This window comes from Ixodes scapularis, unplaced genomic scaffold (assembly GCF_016920785.2).
Source record: "Ixodes scapularis isolate PalLabHiFi unplaced genomic scaffold, ASM1692078v2 PGA_scaffold11__112_contigs__length_91849675, whole genome shotgun sequence".
Taxonomy (NCBI): Eukaryota; Metazoa; Arthropoda; class Arachnida; order Ixodida; family Ixodidae; genus Ixodes; species Ixodes scapularis.
The window spans coordinates 23886632-23904958 of record NW_024609837.1 but is presented as its reverse complement, the minus strand read 5'-3'; the positions used below and the strand labels follow the sequence as shown (position 1 = coordinate 23904958).

Below are 18327 nucleotides of genomic sequence, written 5' to 3'. Positions count from 1 at the left end.
CTATTGACATGAATGAAAACGGCACTATCAGCACTACCTATGACCAAAATCAGTATCAAGAAAAAGAAGAAAAAAAAAGATTAGGGGGTTCTGAGCTGCCATCCCATCTGTCTTCTTAAAAAAAGAAAAAGAAAAAAAAAAACACACATTCTTCTACTGACATGAATGAAAACGGCACTATCAGCACTACCTATGACCAAAATCAGTATCAAGAAAAAGAAGAAAAAAAAGATTAGGGGGTTCTGAGCTGCCATCCCATCTGTCTTCTTAAAAAAAGAAAAAGAAAAAAAAACACACATTCTTCTATTGACATGAATGAAAACGGCACTATCAGCACTACCTATGACCAAAATCAGTATCAAGAAAAAGAAGAAAAAAAAAGATTAGGGGGTTCTGAGCTGCCATCCCATCTGTCTTCTTAAAAAAAGAAAAAAAAAACACACATTCTTCTATTGACATGAATGAAAACGGCACTATCAGCACTACCTATGACCAAAATCAGTATCAAGAAAAAGAAGAAAAAAAAAGATTAGGGGGTTCTGAGCTGCCATCCCATCTGTCTTCTTAAAAAAAGAAAAAGAAAAAAAAACCACACATTCTTCTACTGACATGAATGAAAACGGCACTATCAGCACTACCTATGACCAAAATCAGTATCAAGAAAAAGAAGAAAAAAAAAATTAGGGGGTTCTGAGCTGCCATCCCATCTGTCTTCTTAAAAAAAGAAAAAGAAAAAAAAACCACACCTTCTTCTACTGACATGAATGAAAACGGCACTATCAGCACTACCTATGACCAAAATCAGTATCAAGAAAAAGAAGAAAAAAAAGATTAGGGGGTTCTGAGTTGCCATCCCATCTGTCTTCTTAAAAAAAGAAAAAGAAAAAAAAACCACACATTCTTCTACTGACATGAATGAAAACGGCACTATCAGCACTACCTATGACCAAAATCAGTATCAAGAAAAAGAAGAAAAAAAAGATTAGGGGGTTCTGAGCTGCCATCCCATCTGTCTTCTTAAAAAAAGAAAAAGAAAAAAAAAAACACACATTCTTCTATTGACGGACTCTGGCCTCAGCTCTCGAGGAGACCAGACGTTTGCTCGTGAGCTTCCTTCCAAGGTACGATCATTGCACCGATACGAAAGGTTCCTGGCACCTCATCGCAGCCGCCATGGATACCGACGACCGACAAGGACGAGTCACCTAACCAGCCGACACGCCAAGCGACCCTTGGAGGCGTTTTCAAGGGTCAGAAGATGCATACTGGAAGCGGAGCGGCTAAGCCTACCGCTGCTCTTGCCCAAGCGATTCAAGGAAGCATTGGAAGCCAGGCGTCCTCGACCGCCGTTTTACAACGGAACATCGTCATGGACGCAGGATACTTCCTGACGTGCAGTACCAACAAGGATTGGGTCAACACTTGCATGGCTAACCAAGCATTCCTGAGGAAATGCATGGAGCAGCGGGAGAAACTTCAATCACTGCTCTTAAACAACGACGAAGAGAACAATGGTTTCAAAGAAAGCCAGACCGAAACGACACCTCTTTGAGACGAAGTCTCTGCCATGAACGAAGAAGACTTTCCTACTCTTGAAAGTAGCTCGCACCAAACACGCGAAGAACATCGCCCCATCACCGACGATAAGAACGACGACGGCTGGCAGACAGTGCGACGAAAGCGAAAACACAACCAGGCGGCAGCAGGCCAACGTGAGTCTTTCGACAAAAATGTTCCAAAACCACCAACCCAGACGGTTGTTCACCGCCCTGTGTGCAAACATAACATCGAGGACTTCTCGACAAAAGAAGTCCGCACCGCCATCGAGAAGGTCGGGATAAACAACGTCGACGAGTTCACCTTGCACAGACACGAAAAAGCGAACACCATTGCCATCACCACTAGGAACAGCTCGCTCGTTTCCAAGTTTCTGCAGATCACAGAAATCCCAAACGAACAACACGGCCCACTGGCTGTGCAACCCTACAAGGCGATAAGCTCAAACGAAGTGCGAGGGGTGATATACCTTAATTCACCACACGATGACCCAGCAACTCTCGTAAACGAGCTTACGTGCAATACGCACAAGATTGTCGCAGCACGAGCCCTGGGCATCAAGCAAAAGACCATTCTCGTTACCTTCGAAGGCAAAACTGTGCCCCGACATGTCCGCTACGTCTTTGAGGTCTACAAAGTGTCAGAATACAGGCCAAGACCACTGGTCTGCTACGGGTGTCATCAACTCGGCCACAAGTCTGACGTATGCCCCTTAAAGATGAAACGATGCGGATCGTGCGGACATGAACATGGAGAAGTTGAAGAATGCCAGGCCACACCAAGGTGCTTGAACTGCGAGGGACCGCACATTGCCACGAGCAACGAGTGCCCGAAACGAAAAATTCCACCGAGAAGCAACACGCGAAGAAATAGCCAACGTAAGAGATTTGCCACGAGAGGAGGTATGACCTCGCAGTCTTTGCAAAGTATGTTCACAAAGACATCTCCAGCACCAATGAGGACTCTCTCAGACAATTCGTGGGCTAACATAATAAGGTCTAATCAACAAGCAACCGATCCGGCAGAGTTATTCTACTCCACAACCTCCGCACCATCCGGAAATGCGCAACAACGGCAGCCGGGGCAACAGAGCCCAACCTCACTCCTTTCAAACATTACACCAAGGATGCAACTCGATTGGGAAGCAAGGTTCGAGACACTGAGCCGAAGGGTTGAGCAAGGTTTCGCAAACGTCCAGACCAACACGAGCCGAATAGAACAACTAGAATCTCTAGCATTTGAGATTCTCACCAAGGTGAACTACATCGGCGAGAAATTCGACAAATTCCTCACTGCCAAACACCCACCAAAGTAATTATGAAACCGAACGGCTCAAACTACCAAGATACAAAGGTACACCCTTGGATTTTTCATTGGAATTGTAGAGGTTTTGCAAACAAAAGTGCGGAGCTCAAACTTCAACTCGAAAGAATGGGCAAGAGAAGACCAGCGGTACTTCTCCTTCAGGAAACCAACCACGAAAACGTCAAACTTAATGGATACAAAACGTACACAGAACCCTCCATAACGAGAACGATTCACCACGGGAAGGGCAAAGATGCAGAGACAGTGATCATCGGGCAGGTGGCCATTCTAGTTCAGGAAAAAGTTCCACACGCGCGTATAGAATCGGCACATCTGTGCAACGAAGCAAGAGAGGTAGTTGCTGTGCAGATAAAACACGAAGGGAAGCCTCTCATAATTGCTTCAACCTACATCCGACCTAACGTTAAAGACGGAGATGATATGAGCTGGCTCACGCACCTCAGACCCAATAAAGAACTTCTCATAATCAGCGGAGATTTTAACGCTCAGCACGAAGACTGGGGCTATACCCGCACATCAGCTCGAGGCAAGACACTAAAGTGCAAAATGAAGGAGGTCGGATTAGTACTAGTCAACGAACCCTGCATACCAACGAGGATTGGCCTTCATGCCAAAGAAGAAGACACGACACCTGACCTCACTTGGGCAAGCAAGAAAATCAAACTCTCCTGGAAAACATTGCCAGACGCAATGGTAGTGATCATCTGCCGATCAGGATCGAGCTCTGCCGATCAGGATCGAGCTCCCTACCAACGGTACACGGAGACGAGACGCACCCTTCATTCGATGGGACACGTTTCGCGATGCCATCAAAAAGGTCCCTTCCTCACTCCCCCTCGTTCATCAGATCCAACTGGCAGTCAAAGCGGCGACAAGGACCTACCAAGTCAAAGAAGACGCTCCCAACCCAGACATGCATTTGCTGAACCTTTGGGCAAGCAGACTTCAAGCTCAACAGCGATATAGAAAAGCAAAGTATAACATCCGCTACAAAATACAACTAAACATCGCCACGGCTAGAGCCAAACGTTATACGAAGGAGCTGAAGCAGCAAATCTGGAGACGGCACTGCCATTCGTTCAATGAAAAAACCGGCATTAGAAGAATGTGGCGGACATACAAAGGCATGTCCGGTAAGAAAAAGAACAATTGTACGGGACAAAATCTCGCTATCAAGCTCGGCATCACGGAAGAAGATCTTGCACTAATGGCAGGGGAACACTTCTTCCCGCAACCGACAACACAACAGCTGCAGCAACGCTACAAAAAGAGGGTTCCCGAGCTCGACCATCGGTCACCAGCAGACGCCCCATTTAACATGGGGGAACTTATAATGGCTCTGGAATCAGCAAGGAACACCGCACCCGGACCGGATAAGATCACCATCACGTCTCTCAAGAACCTGCCAGAGGAAAAGAAGACGGAACTGCTGGTCTGGTTCAACGAAATATGGGAGACAGGACAGTTGCCCGAAGAATGGAAACTGTCAACGGTTATTCCAATTCCCAAGCCAGGCAAGCTCACCGACTCAATCCAGAACCTAAGACCAATCTCACTCACTTCCAATTTGTGCAAGACCATGGAGAGGATGGTCCTGGCGAGAATCACGTGGCTCCTCGAAATTGAGAGCCAGGCTTACTGCGCCAGACAAACCGGCTTCAGACCAGGTTTGTCAACGCAGGATAGTTTGGCCCTTATTCACAAGGACATCACCTCCAAACGACCATCCTACAATCCACGGCTGATCGTCACGATCGACATAAAGAAAGCTTTTGATTCTGTGCCCCACGACGCGGTCATACGTGGTGCAGTCAAAAGAGGAATCAAAGGGTGACTCCTGAAATTCATTCACTCTTTTCTGGACAAAAGAAAATACCAAACGGCTATAGGACCAACCAGAGGACCGATGACGGATAACAAGATCGGTGTCCCACAAGGAGCCGTAATCTCGCCAACACTTTTTAATATGGTGATGGCAGATCTTGCTCTTTCCCTAGAAAAAATTCCCTTCTTGGGATTTACCATTTACGCAGACGATATTACTATTTGGACAAAGAACTGCAGCACGTCCACACAAGTCATCACGCTTCAAAAAGCCCTGGACACAATTCAAGACTTCTCCAAACAGACGGGGTTGCAACTCTCAACCGAAAAAACAAATTACGTCGCCATATCCAACGCCAGAGGGCGAGATGAAAAAGTTGGAGACAAGATCAAGCTCCTCATCAATGGCCAGCAAATTAAATCTCAAACCTCAATTAAGATACTCGGTATCGTGATTGACGAAAACGGAGAGGCGGGAAGCTGGTACCAGCAAATCAAAAGTCAGTGGAAGCAGGCACTCAATATGATCAAACACACCACCGGCAAAGCCTGGGGAGCTAAAAAAGACATCCTCAGGACCATGGTTAAGGCTTTCCTTGTACCAAAGGCAACTTACGGGGTGAACTACCTCAGTCTAACCAGCGCCCAAAAGAACGGACTTGAAGCACTTAACAGGGAAGCCTTGAGAGTAATCACTGGGCTTCCCAGGTGCACCAAGGTGGAAGCGCTTTACGAGATCGGAGGACTCAACACGATCGAAGAAATAGCACAAGAAAACAAGATCAGTCAAAACTTGAGGCTTGAAAAAACTGAACCAGGAAGAAAGATCCTGAGAGCACTTGGTTACAACAACGAGGTCTACCAAGTTTTTACGAAACCTCCTCCACCATGGGAAGACGAGATAGTTATTGATACAAGACCGACCCCGCAAAATCAAGGAAAAACACAAGTTAAAAGAAGAAATAGCGCTGCCAGGAAACACGACACCGAGGTACAATTACTTCTTGAAGATGACACCAACGTCATTATTTACACGGACGCAGCCAAGGAGGACAAATGCACAGCTATGGCTCATTATTGCGCAAACGACCAGAGAAGAGTCGCCGCCTCCCTGGGCAATACCACCAGCGTCAAGGAGGCTGAACTTCAAGCCATCAAGACGGCGGTTGAGAGTGCAGAACAAGAAAAACATAAAAGCAACATTTATGTCTTTACGGACTCTAAAGAAGCCGTACGAGAATTAAAAAAACATGATAGCCGCAGCAAAACGGTTAAAAACATTAAGGCTACGGCCCGACAGCTTCGAGCTGAAGGCCGTACCATCAAGATACGATGGATCCCCGGACATCAAGGTATCCACGGAAACGACGAGGCACATGCAGCCGCACGGGAGCAGCTACAGGCAGTCCCACCCGGCCAAGGCTCAGTGCACCCCGTCGTAGATGAAGACATCGAAGACGACGTCGACCCGTCGGAAATCAAAGCCCAAGAACGGCTAGAAAGAAGCCAAAGACTCGCCGGTCTACGCAGGCCAGACGAACACCCCCTTCCATCGACATCTTACAGTCGGTGGGAGCGTGTATGCCTCCGAAGGTTGCGTACAGGAACCGCCATGACACCGGCCTTGAAATATAAATTCCGAAAAAGCAACAACGGGGAAGATTCCGAAACTGACATGTGCGATCACTGTCAAATATTGGCAGACATCAAACACATCATCTGGGATTGTCCCAAAAGTGACATCAAGCGGAAACTAGCTTTGAATGCTCTACCGCCACAAGAAAGACCATCCTACCTAAAGGAATGGGTTCTTCCAGACGGCACCCCCGAGCACAGAAAAGCAATTTTAGACTCGCTGATAGAGTTCATCAAGTCCGCCGGACTTGATATTTACATTTAAACCCAATCCCTCCTTCCCTTCCCCCTGTAGCCAATGACGAGTTTCAAGGGCAACAGGTACCCCACCTGAAAATAAAACATTTTCTCACTCACTCTATTGACATGAATGAAAACGGCACTATCAGCACTACCTATGACCAAAATCAGTATCAAGAAAAAGAAGAAAAAAAAAGATTAGGGGGTTCTGAGCTGCCATCCCATCTGTCTTCTTAAAAAAAGAAAAAGAAAAAAAAACACACATTCTTCTATTGACATGAATGAAAACGGGACTATCAGCACTACCTATGACCAAAATCAGTATCAAGAAAAAGAAGAAAAAAAAGATTAGGGGGTTCTGAGCTGAGCTGAGCTGAGCGCTTGGATTGATGACGGTCGGCGACATAATAAGTCTTATCTTCTCTGTCCTTGAAAGTTTTACTTCCAAGCTGCCATCCTGCACCTTTAAGAGCATCCTCGAGGGAATTATGGTCTTTAAACCCGCAATTGTAACAATGATCACCAGCATGCATCAGTCTAATGGCTAATGCCTCTTCTTTTGAAGATGATGTAAAACAAGCCACAGTATTTCAATGGAATGCGAGAGGGTTACCTTCACGTCTTTCAGACTTCAGGCAGTTTGTATTCAAGTACCGGTTCCCGATCCTAGCCATCTGTGAATCACGTGTAGCCGCAGATTTCCGCCTGTCCGGATACGAAGTGTTTCAGTCGGCTCGGGATTCTGGCATTAGTCGGTTATTTCTAGCTCTTCGGAAAGACCTCACTTATGTTCACCATGATGTCCCATCACACCCGAATAATGAATACGTCTCTGTTACTGTTCGTAGGGGGAAAGTTTCATTCACCATAATTGCTTCATATGTTGCCCCGTCCTGCGCGTTTGACGTTTCTAGATTGGATGCTATTATTAGACAGTGCCCAGGGCCAATCTTATTGACAGGAGACTTTAACGCTCATAACGCGGCCTGGGGGAGCGCAAAAACTACGCGTCGTGGAAGAGAGCTGCTTGATCTGGCATACGATCATGACCTTTGTGTTTTAAATGATGGGCCACCGATTTTTGTTCGAGGCACCCGTAGCAGTAGTTGCTTAGACGTCGCCTTCGTGTCACGCGAAATTGTCTCACGGAGCTCCTGGTTCGTAGATGTCGAGTGCCATGGCAGTGACCACATACCAACCTACACCACAATTTCTGGTTTCCAAGTCAACACCAAGCCTCATTCTGTATTATACACCGACTGGAAAAAGTTTAAAGATGGTGTAGAAGTGCGCCTCCAAACCACTGGTACCTGTCATGAGTTTATATCTGCCATCCAACTGTCAGCAAAGGAAGCAACGAAAGCTGTTCACCTTTCGCCCTCCCGCACCACGGTGGACGCAGAATATGAGCGACTGCGGGCAATCCGCCGACGCGCAGAGAGGCGTGCAAGGCGCACAAAATTACCTGCTGATATCCGCAATGATAGAAGAACTCAAAAGCACATGCGCCGTCATCTTAACAAACTTTCCAAGAAAAAGTGGAGACGCACTTGCGCTTCTTTTGACCCACGTGCCTCCTTGTCACTTATGTGGCATATAGCGCGAGGGTTACGATCTGCACCACAGCAGAGAACACCATTTAATGCTCTCTCAATCTTCTTACGAAGGCCAGCTCTTGCAATTGCTGAGGATTTCTGCGCTTCACTTGTAGGCCCATCAACAGTGAATACTATCGACCCAACAAGTGTGAGCTTTGAAGAGGTTGCTGATCATACTTCAAGAGCGATGGATAATATGTTTAGCGCATTTGAACTCGATCAAGTTCTGGCATCTTTGAATCACTCTTCATCGCCTGGACCAGACGGTATTACGTATGGTACACTTGCTCACCTTGGACCTCAAGCCCGCCAACATCTTTTAGACGTATTTAATGCTTCCTGGCTGTCCAGCTGTGTCGCTCAGGAATGGAAAACCGCTTGCGTAGTACCCATCCTGAAAGTCGGTAAGTCTCCTCTAGATATCAAATCCTACCGACCTATTGCGCTTACAAGCTGTATCGGAAAATGCCTGGAACGAATGATTCTTTCGCGTCTGGAATGGTTTCTCGAATCCAACTCACTCTATCCGGAATCAATGACAGGGTTTAGACAAGGCCGCAGCTCTATCGACAATGTCATTGACCTAGTTGCTCATGTCGATGATCAGAAGCTCCGTGGCAAGCTCACAACGGCTGTGTTTCTCGACATTCGGGGAGCCTTTGATAATGTTCAGCACTCAGCAGTTCTGCAAGGTTTAAGATCAATAGGTATCGGAGGTCGTCTTTATGACTGGATTGCCGACTACCTCTACAATAGGACAATCTTCGTCCGCACGAGTGATGGAGATAACAGCCACCATGTTCTCACCAAAGGTGTTCCGCAAGGAGGGGTTTTGAGTCCAGTCCTATTTAATATCGCCCTCATTGGTCTACATGCACTCATCCCGGATTCTATCCATATCTCGCTGTACGCCGACGACGTGTGTCTTTGGACGTCAGCAGCGTCTCCTAAGAGAATATATTTACGCCTGCAAGCTGCTCTCCACAACATATCGAGGTTTTTGGCCATGCGAGGCCTTGAGTTATGCCCTGCAAAATCTGCTGCTATTGCATTCACTAGAATGAAAGTAGATCGTTACACCTTATCAATTGACGGTACTAATATTCCATACGTTCCATCTCATAAATTTCTTGGAGTTTATATCGACAAAGGGTTAACGTGGAGCTCCCATTTGTCACATCTCAAAAACGGACTCTCTGCGTTTATTACCTTGGGACGCTTTATAAGCGGCACAACTTGGGGTGCTTCAACAGCGGCCCTCCTTCGTTTATACAACGCCTTATTTGTTGGAGTTCTTCGCTACAGCCTTCCTGTCATGCATGGACTTAGTCCTACCAACCTCAAAAAACTCCAATCTCTTCAAGCACAAGCACTCAGAGTATGTCTCGGAGTCCCTAAATCTACATCCACCATTGACACCATTGCTGAATCTCACTGCCTTCCAATAATAGCCATTCGAACCCAGGAAACTGTTCGGAATCATATTCGACACTTAACAAAACATCGCGCTCATCACCTGGCTGACTTACCAGAAAGGTGTTTTTATAGCCGTATTGGACAGCAGATTCTAGACCATACTGACAGCATACCGACTACGTTTCAAGAATATATGCTACCTACCACGCCCCCATGGTTCCTCTTCCCACTACAAGTGTATACAACCATCCCGGGAATACCTAAAAAGGCAACTCTTCCTGCAGTCGCCTTGCGGCAGTTTTCTCTGTCTGTGTTGTACACACGACATTCCTCCTCCTGTCACATCTATACGGATGCATCCACGACTCATACTAGCTCCTCTATTGGCATTGTAATTCCCGCCCTCACCCGTACAAATGGTTATAAGCTTTCACATCGAATGTCTTCAACAGCTGCTGAACTTGTAGCAATTCGTGAAGCGTTAAGATTTATTATTGCAATGCCTCCTCGTTCATGGACGATAATAACAGACTCTAAGTCATCGCTGCAGTCCCTAGACTGCCCAAGCAAGAACAGCCCTTATAAGCAACTGCTATTACAAATACTTCAACTCCATTACGACGGGGCGTGTCAAGGCCACTCGATGTGCTTTCAGTGGATACCCAGCCATTGTGGAATTCCGGGCAACGAAATGGCTGATGCTGTCGCAAACCGAGCCCAAACATCCACTGAGCTGATGCAAGCCCCATTTACCAGGACGGACATCAGAAGCGTGGTGAACACACTCGGAAAAAGAACCGCCTCACGTCTCTGGGAAGATGCCGCTGACAAGAGTACACCGCTACGAATCATTGACCCACATTTAACATTTCGAGCACCTCCAGGTCTTAAACGGCGACGTGAGGCTGTGCTTCATAGGATACGCCTGAAAGTTGCATATACGAAACGTTACCTATTTTGCATTAGGCAAATCGACTCTCCAAATTGCACCACGTGTGGGATTACTGAGGATTTAAAACATATAATGACAGAGTGCCCTAACTACGAAGATGAACGACTTCAATTGCACGTACATCTCAACTTATCTCCTGGAACTTCTCTCACCATGAAAATGGTACTAGGTCCCTGGGAAAATGAGGCTTTTGCCGGAAGAGCCACGAACGCCCTCATCAGGTTCCTGTCAGAGACAGGCCTGGACAAGAGGCTTTAAAACTGCACAAGTTCTAACCTTCCTCCTTTTTGTGTGTGTGTGTGTGTGCGTGATACTTTATTTCTTTCTTTAAAGGAGCTGTGCAACGATATTCAGTTGGAATGTTTTTCACCATACACGAGCTTACTGGCACTAGTAGGACTCAAGGATACTCGCACGCAACGCCACTGGCCAAGAAACTCCTTTGTTGCGGTGAAATTTCAAGAACAAAAGCAATTATTTTCGTTCAATCTCTCCATTGCGAAATTCGATGACGTAACGTGGGGATCGCAGAACACCCAAGTGACGATATTTGAATGCCGTTCGTAGATTGGACCCGAGCCCTGCGTGAGCACTCGATTTGGGCTCGTGATAATTACTAGCTCGAGAAGCATTCGGGTAGTCGCCCGCGTCCAATCGCTGCAACGACGACAATAGCCGAGCCATAACAATGTCTGGAACTCAGCGCGTGTCCTGTGCTTTGCCAACCCCAGCGCGTGGCTATGATCAACATTGGCGGCATATAATCGGCTCCAGGTCGCGTGGCCGCTTGTTCTGGCTGCGAGTTGAGGGGGTGAACGCTGCTCGTTTTTCTTTAATTTTTTTTCTGGGACTTCTATTGCGTGAAGTGAAAAACGAACGCGTGTTTCATAGGTGATTAACGTCAGGGATCTGTTCTAAGCGGTATTTGCGCAAAGTACAAAAATCGTTGCACAGCTCCTTTAACTTTCGTATCCCTCATTCCCCGTCCCTACTCAGAGTAGCCAGTCAGGAGATGACTCCCGGCTAATTTCTCTGAATTCCTTTTTCTCGTCAATAAAAAAAAAAAAAAAAAAAGAGTTGCCATCCCATCTGTCTTCTTAAAAAAAGAAAAAGAAGGAAATCACACATTTTCCTACTGACATGAATGAAAACGGCACCATCAGCACTACCTATGACCAAAATCAGTATCAAGAAAAAGAAGAAAAAAAAGATTAGGGGGTTCTGAGTTGCCATGATCGGAAGGAAGACGACGATTCAAGAAGTAATTACCGTTCTTTTCTCTGCCCTCACGTTTTTGAGTATTTCAAGCTTTGAATACATTTGGATACGCTCGGACATAAGGAGAAGAGACCCGAAAGCACCAGCCGTGGCCAGGGTCAACCGGTTGCAGCTCCTCACGGCAGGGTCCCTTCGGGGAACCCGAAATACGACATGACCTCTCAACCCGGTACTTCTGCACTGGCATCTGCGACCGGATCTTCATGTTATTCACAGACATCTCCAAACGAAGACCACACGTACGTCACTCAAGACACGTACGTCACTCAAGACACTCCATCCGCGCGCTCTACTCTCGGTAAACGACGCGGCGGTGAAGGCGACAATTCTGCTTTAACACCTGCCAAACAACTGGCGGCGGAGAGCGACTCGATGGAACAAGAGCTCATCGAGGGCGATCTTGAGGGGTTCGTTCTCGTTGAGCATCGCCGTCAGAGAACAACTGGAATCCCTGTCCTCTTTGTGCCTGCAAATGAAGGACATCGTTTGCAACATCAAAATCCATTGAGCTTGAGCGCCGAGGTAAACGCAGAGGCGGCGGCTGCCATAATAAGACATCGTTTCACTGCCAGAGGCGGACTTCTAGTAGAAGTCGCTGAAACCGCCACAGTGGACCGCCTTTTGAAGGTTCGCTGCCTCGGCGGAGTTCCCGTTCAAGCCACGGTGCCCAGAACATATCTGCAGAACTGTGGCATAATCAGAGGCGTACCCCTTTGGCACACGGACGCCGATCTGGCCACGTTCCTGCAGCAAGACGGGGTCATTGCAGCCCGTCGACTCTACCGACGTCGAGGAAAACCTGGGGAAGCTGCCCAACCAACCGACAAAGCAGTCTTAACTTTCCGCCCCAACACAGAACGCCCATGCAGAATAAGCCTCGGATTCACCAAACACGAGGTCAGCGAGTACATCGAAGCGCCGACCAGGTGCTTCAAGTGTCAAGTGCTTGGCCATGTTGCAAAATATTGCAAAGGAGACGCCAAGTGCAAGAAGTGTGCTCAACCACACTTAACGAGGGACTGCCCGGGAGAAACGGCAGTCAAGTGCGCAAACTGCGGTGGTGAACACCCTGCAGACTATGTAAATTGCAAGGTGCGCCTCAGAGCCCTAGCCAGAACAAAGCAGTTTGTTCATGGACCAAAGCTCGCTTCGCCGTCGAACGAGAACACAATTCCAAAAAGCGCTACTCTTAGTGCAACGGACACTGCAGATGCCCAAGAAACGCCTAGTGTTGCCGAACAAGGTGCGAAGCCTAAGGGGCCGCCACAGAAGACCAAGAAGAAGACTCGGGCATCTACAACAATCCCACCAACGCCAAACCAAGGACCTCCTCGCAAGCCCGCTACCTCTACAGATGAGCTCAAAGCTACAGACGTATCTTCCCGCACGACCAACAGGCGCACATACAGCGACGTTGTCAAAGCTGATAAGCGTCCCCAGCAACCTGCACCTTCCGTATTCTGCTCCATGACAATTGGCGATATCATCTGCCTTGTCTTCTCTGCCCTACGAAGTTTCACGGCACAACTACCACCATGTGCCTTCAAAAGCATTCTGCAAGGAATCCTAGTATTCGAACCCGCAGTTATCGCGATGGCAGGAAATTCGCATCAGAATAATGGTTGACGTTTCGTCATTCCAAGAGAGTCTTAAAAATGCGACCGTTTTTCAGTGGAACGCGAGAGGACTTCGTCCTCGGCTTTCCGACTTCCGACAGCTTATGTTCAAATATCACTTTCCTATCTTAGCTATCAGCGAATCACGCGTTCCATCCGACTTTCGACTTTCGGGATATGAAATATTTCAGTCGGTTCGTCCTAATGGCATTAGTAGAGTTTTTCTTGCGCTCCGGAAAGACCTGACCTATGTGTCACATGATATCACCCCTCATCCGGACAATGAGTATGTGAGTGTCACAGTTCGAAAGGGGAAAGTTACATTCACCGTTATTGCTGTATACATAGCTCCGGCCTGCGGCTTCGGTATCTCGAGATTAGATAATATTATTCGACAATGCAAATCCCGCATTTTGTTAGTAGGTGATTTCAATACCCATAATGTGGCGTGGGGCAGTGTAAGGACGACGCCACGGGGACGAGAGCTACTCGATCTGGCGGACTCTTACGACCTATGTCTCCTGAATGATGGTTCACCTACGTTCATTCGAGGTAGTCGCTGCAGTAGTTGTTTAGATGTTGCGTTCATGTCGCGCGAGCTCCTGTCCCAAAACTCCTGGCTTGTTGATATAGAGACTCATGGCAGTGACCATATGCCTACCTACATAACGGTCAGAGGGTTCCAAGCAAATTATTATAATCATGTTCTCACTTCATATATAGATTGGCCATGTTTTCGAGACAATGTGGAAATGCGCCTGCAAGGAACAAGCACTTACGAGAAGTTTGTCTCAACGATAGAGCTATCAGCGACGGAAGCAACCAGGACTGTCCGTCTCCCAGCCTCGCGCACCGTTGTGGATGCGGAATACGAAAAACTTCGAGCGATTCGTCGACGGGCAGAGCGTCGCGCTCGACGAACTAAATTAGCTGCTGACGTAAGAGTAGACAGGCGCACTCAAAAACATATCCGCCGTCACTTGGATAAACTAGGTCGGAAGAAGTGGAGAAGAACATGTGCTTCCTCATTTGATCCCCGTGCTCCACTGTCAAAAATATGGCACGTTGCTCGCGGACTAAGATCCAAACCGCAACAAAAAACGCCTTTTCTTGCGTTATCACTTCACACAGGTCGCTCGCCACGTGACATCGCTGAAGAGTTTTGCGCTTCACTCGTTCTACCAGCCTTAAACGACGATGTTTCACTGCATTTAAGCGCTGAACATACTTCTTTTCCAGCTCCCATGAATGCCATCTTCAGTGCGCCAGAACTAGATGAAGTTTTAGCCTCCCTTGATCACTCTTCCTCGCCTGGTCCAGATAAAATCACTTACGGTACACTTGCCCACCTAGGACCAGCAGCTCGCCAGCTGCTGCTTCAGATATTTAATGACTCATGGACAAACTGTCGTGTTCCACAAGCGTGGAAAATTGCGAAAATCGTTCCTGTACTCAAAGCGGGTAAGTCTCCTCTTGATTTGAAGTCTTACCGGCCAATTTCTTTAACTAGCTGCGTCGGCAAATGCATGGAGCGGTTAATTCTGTCACGGCTGGAGTGGTTCCTCGAATCAAGCTCAGCATATCCAGCTACAATGACGGAGTTCAGGCAAAGCCGTAGCTCGATTGACAACGTCATCGATCTTGTAGCCCATGTTGAAGACCAGAAGCTTCGGGGAAAGTTTACTATAGCAGTGTTTCTCGATGTACGTGGAGCTTTCGACAATATCCGACATTCAGCCGTTCTACAAGGACTCCAATCAGTTGGAATTAGTGGGCGACTGTTTGACTGGGTTGCTGACTACCTCCATAATCGAACAATCTACATGCACACCAAAGAAAGCGACACCTCATATCATGTTTTAGCGAAGGGCGTACCCCAAGGGGGCGTTCTTAGTCCGGTTCTTTTTAACATCGCACTTATCGGGCTTACGAAGGCTGTGCCAGATTCCGTGCACCTTACACTTTATGCCGACGACATCTGCCTATGGGCAACCGCTGCCTCTCTTAAGCAGGTACATGCTCAACTACAGAAGGCACTTTTTCAAGTATCCCAATTTCTTCGCGATCGGGGGCTTGAAATTGCTCCAACAAAATCAGCAGCTGTAGCTTTCACGAGGATGAAAATGAGCCGTTACCCTCTTTCCCTCCATGGTACAGATATTCCTTACACTCCAAATCATCGTTTTCTCGGAGTTTATATAGACAAGGGCCTAACATGGAATCCGCAACTAAAACATCTTAAGACGAAGCTTTCTGCATTTATTAGTTTAGGGAGGTTTATAAGCGGCACAACCTGGGGGACATCCGTAGCTGGACTTCTGCGTTTATATAACAGTTTATTCGTTGGCGTTCTCCGCTACAGCTTGCCAGTTATGCATGGTTTAAGTCCCACAAACATGAAAAAGCTTGAATCTCTTCAAGCACAGGCGCTCAGAGTATGCCTTGGGGTACCTCGTTCAACCTCGACCATTGATACAATAGCTGAAACTCACTGCCTACCTATCAGAGCCATTCGCGTTCAGGAGACTCTGCGAAATCACATAAGGCACCTTACACGGCATGACTCGCACCACCTAGCGGACATACCGGAGAGGTGTTTCTACAGCCGCATTGCACAGGCCATTATTGATCACAAAGAGAACATTCCAGATGCATATCAGGACTCTCTCATCCTCGCTACGCCTCCTTGGTTGTTGCCCCCTCTTGTGCTCCACACAGACATCCCAGGAATAATTAAAAAATCAGCGCTCCCTCCAGTTGTTCTTCGTCAGCTTTCTTTGTCTGTTTTATATACGCGGCACTCTTCCTCCTGCCATTTATACACAGATGCATCGACTACACATGAAGGATCATCGATTGGATTGGCGTCCCCGGCGCTTTGTCTGAGCGCGGGCCACAAGTTGTCTCACAGAATGTGCTCCACTGCGGCAGAGTTGGTAGCCATTCGTGAGGCGCTTTCTTACATATTAGATGTGTCTCCTCGCACTTGGACAGTTATTACTGACTCTAAGTCAGCTCTCCAATCGCTGCAGTCTCCACGTAGAAAGAGTCCAAATAGGCAATTAGTTCTACAAATTCTGAAAGTTCATGCAGATGCTAACCTTTTAGGACATTCAATTTCTTTCCAATGGATACCTAGCCACTGTGGCCTACAAGGAAATGAAATGGCTGATGCTATGGCTGCACGTGGCCATGACCACGTTCAGCAAGTTATGGCTCCATTTACAAGATCAGACATTCGTGCAGCTGTGGCACTCCTGGGGAGGTCTACTGCAGCGCGTCATTGGAAAGCGGTCGCCCACCAGAGCTCGTCCTTAAAAATAATTGACCCAAATTTAACGTTCCAAGTTCCACGCGGTCTCAAGAGGCGACGGGAGGCAGTCCTTCATAGAATGCGCCTAAAAGTGTCTTACACAAACTACTACCTTCATCTCATCGGAAAGCTCGAATCACCCAACTGTCCCCTATGCGGAACCATTGAAGACATCAAACACGTATTACTTGAATGCCCTAAGTATACTGATAATCGGCACCAGCTCTACAAAGACATTCATCAGACAACTGGATCAGCCCTCACTCTTCAACATCTTCTCGGACCATGGGATGACGAAAGCCGCGCTGCGAAGTCAACGAATGCCCTTCTAAAGTTCCTGTCAGCAACAGGCCTTGACAAAAGACTCTGACCTAAAGTCGCAAACGTTGCCCGCCTTTTTTTTTTTTTTTTTTTTATTTTCTAATTTATGTACTGCGCGTGCGTGTGAGTGTGTGTGTGGGCCTGAGATGGAACGCCTTCTTTTCATACTTATATCTTTCATTCCCTAACTCCCCTCCCCACTCAGAGTAGCCAGTCAGGAGATCAACTCCAGGCTAACATCTCTGATTTCCTTTCTCTACATCAAATTAAAAAAAAATCTACTGACATGAATGAAAACGGCACTATCAGCACTACCTATGACCAAAATCAGTATCAAGAAAAAGAAGAAAAAAAGAAAAAGAGTAGGGGTTCTGAGTTGCCATCCCATCTGTCTTCTTACAAAAAGAAGAAGAAAACCACACATTCTTCTACTGACATGAATGAAAACGGCACTATCAGCACTACCTATGACCAAAATCAGTATCAAGAAAAAGAAGAAAAAAAAGAAAAAGAGTAGGGGTTCTGAGTTGCCATCCCATCTGTCTTCTTACAAAAAGAAGAAGAAAACCACACATTCTTCTACTGACATGAATGAAAACGGCACTATCAGCACTACCTATGACCAAAATCAGTATCAAGAAAAAGAAGAAAAAAAGAAAAAGAGTAGGGGTTCTGAGTTGCCATCCCATCTGTCTTAAAAAAAGAAAAAGAAGGACATCACACATTCTCCTACTGACATGAATGAAAACGGCACCATCAGCACTACCTATGACCAAAATCAGTATCATCAGCACCACCCGAGCTTCGCCCCAATCAGCATCATTCACCACGTGGAGATGCGGTAATTTTTTTTTTAATCGACGTTCGAACGCTTGGAAAATACCGATTCGATCTTCAAGCACCCGATATAATGATCGCAGCACATCATAAAATACTCGCCTTCGAGCAACGCGTACAAGCTTCAATATTCCTACTTTTGAGGGTTTTTCCTAGAGATTTGCATGTATTGTCTGGTGTCAAGTAATGGCCGCCCGTGGTGCCGCCGACGGACTTCCGATCCGTGATACTACAACAGACATCAGTGAGCGCCGCACGACGGACGTGGGGCTGCCACGTCGCAACTGCCGTTCGTGGTACCAGCCAATCGATCTTCCAGCCCAGAACATCGAGCGGGACGGATACAAGTTCAAAACAGTCGCACAACAAACGGTGCACACAACTTCGTCGTCTGCTTCATACGCCGGAGAGAGT

At 47.1% G+C, this 18327-nt stretch overlaps 1 protein-coding gene across 1 annotated transcript in view; it reads left to right on the top strand.

The window, feature by feature from the left end:
• The window catches only part of LOC115332520 (venom metalloproteinase antarease-like TtrivMP_A), an 89925-nt gene that overhangs the window by 11919 nt on the left and 59679 nt on the right, over nt 1–18327 (top strand). The gene's annotated exons all lie outside the window — the stretch shown is intronic.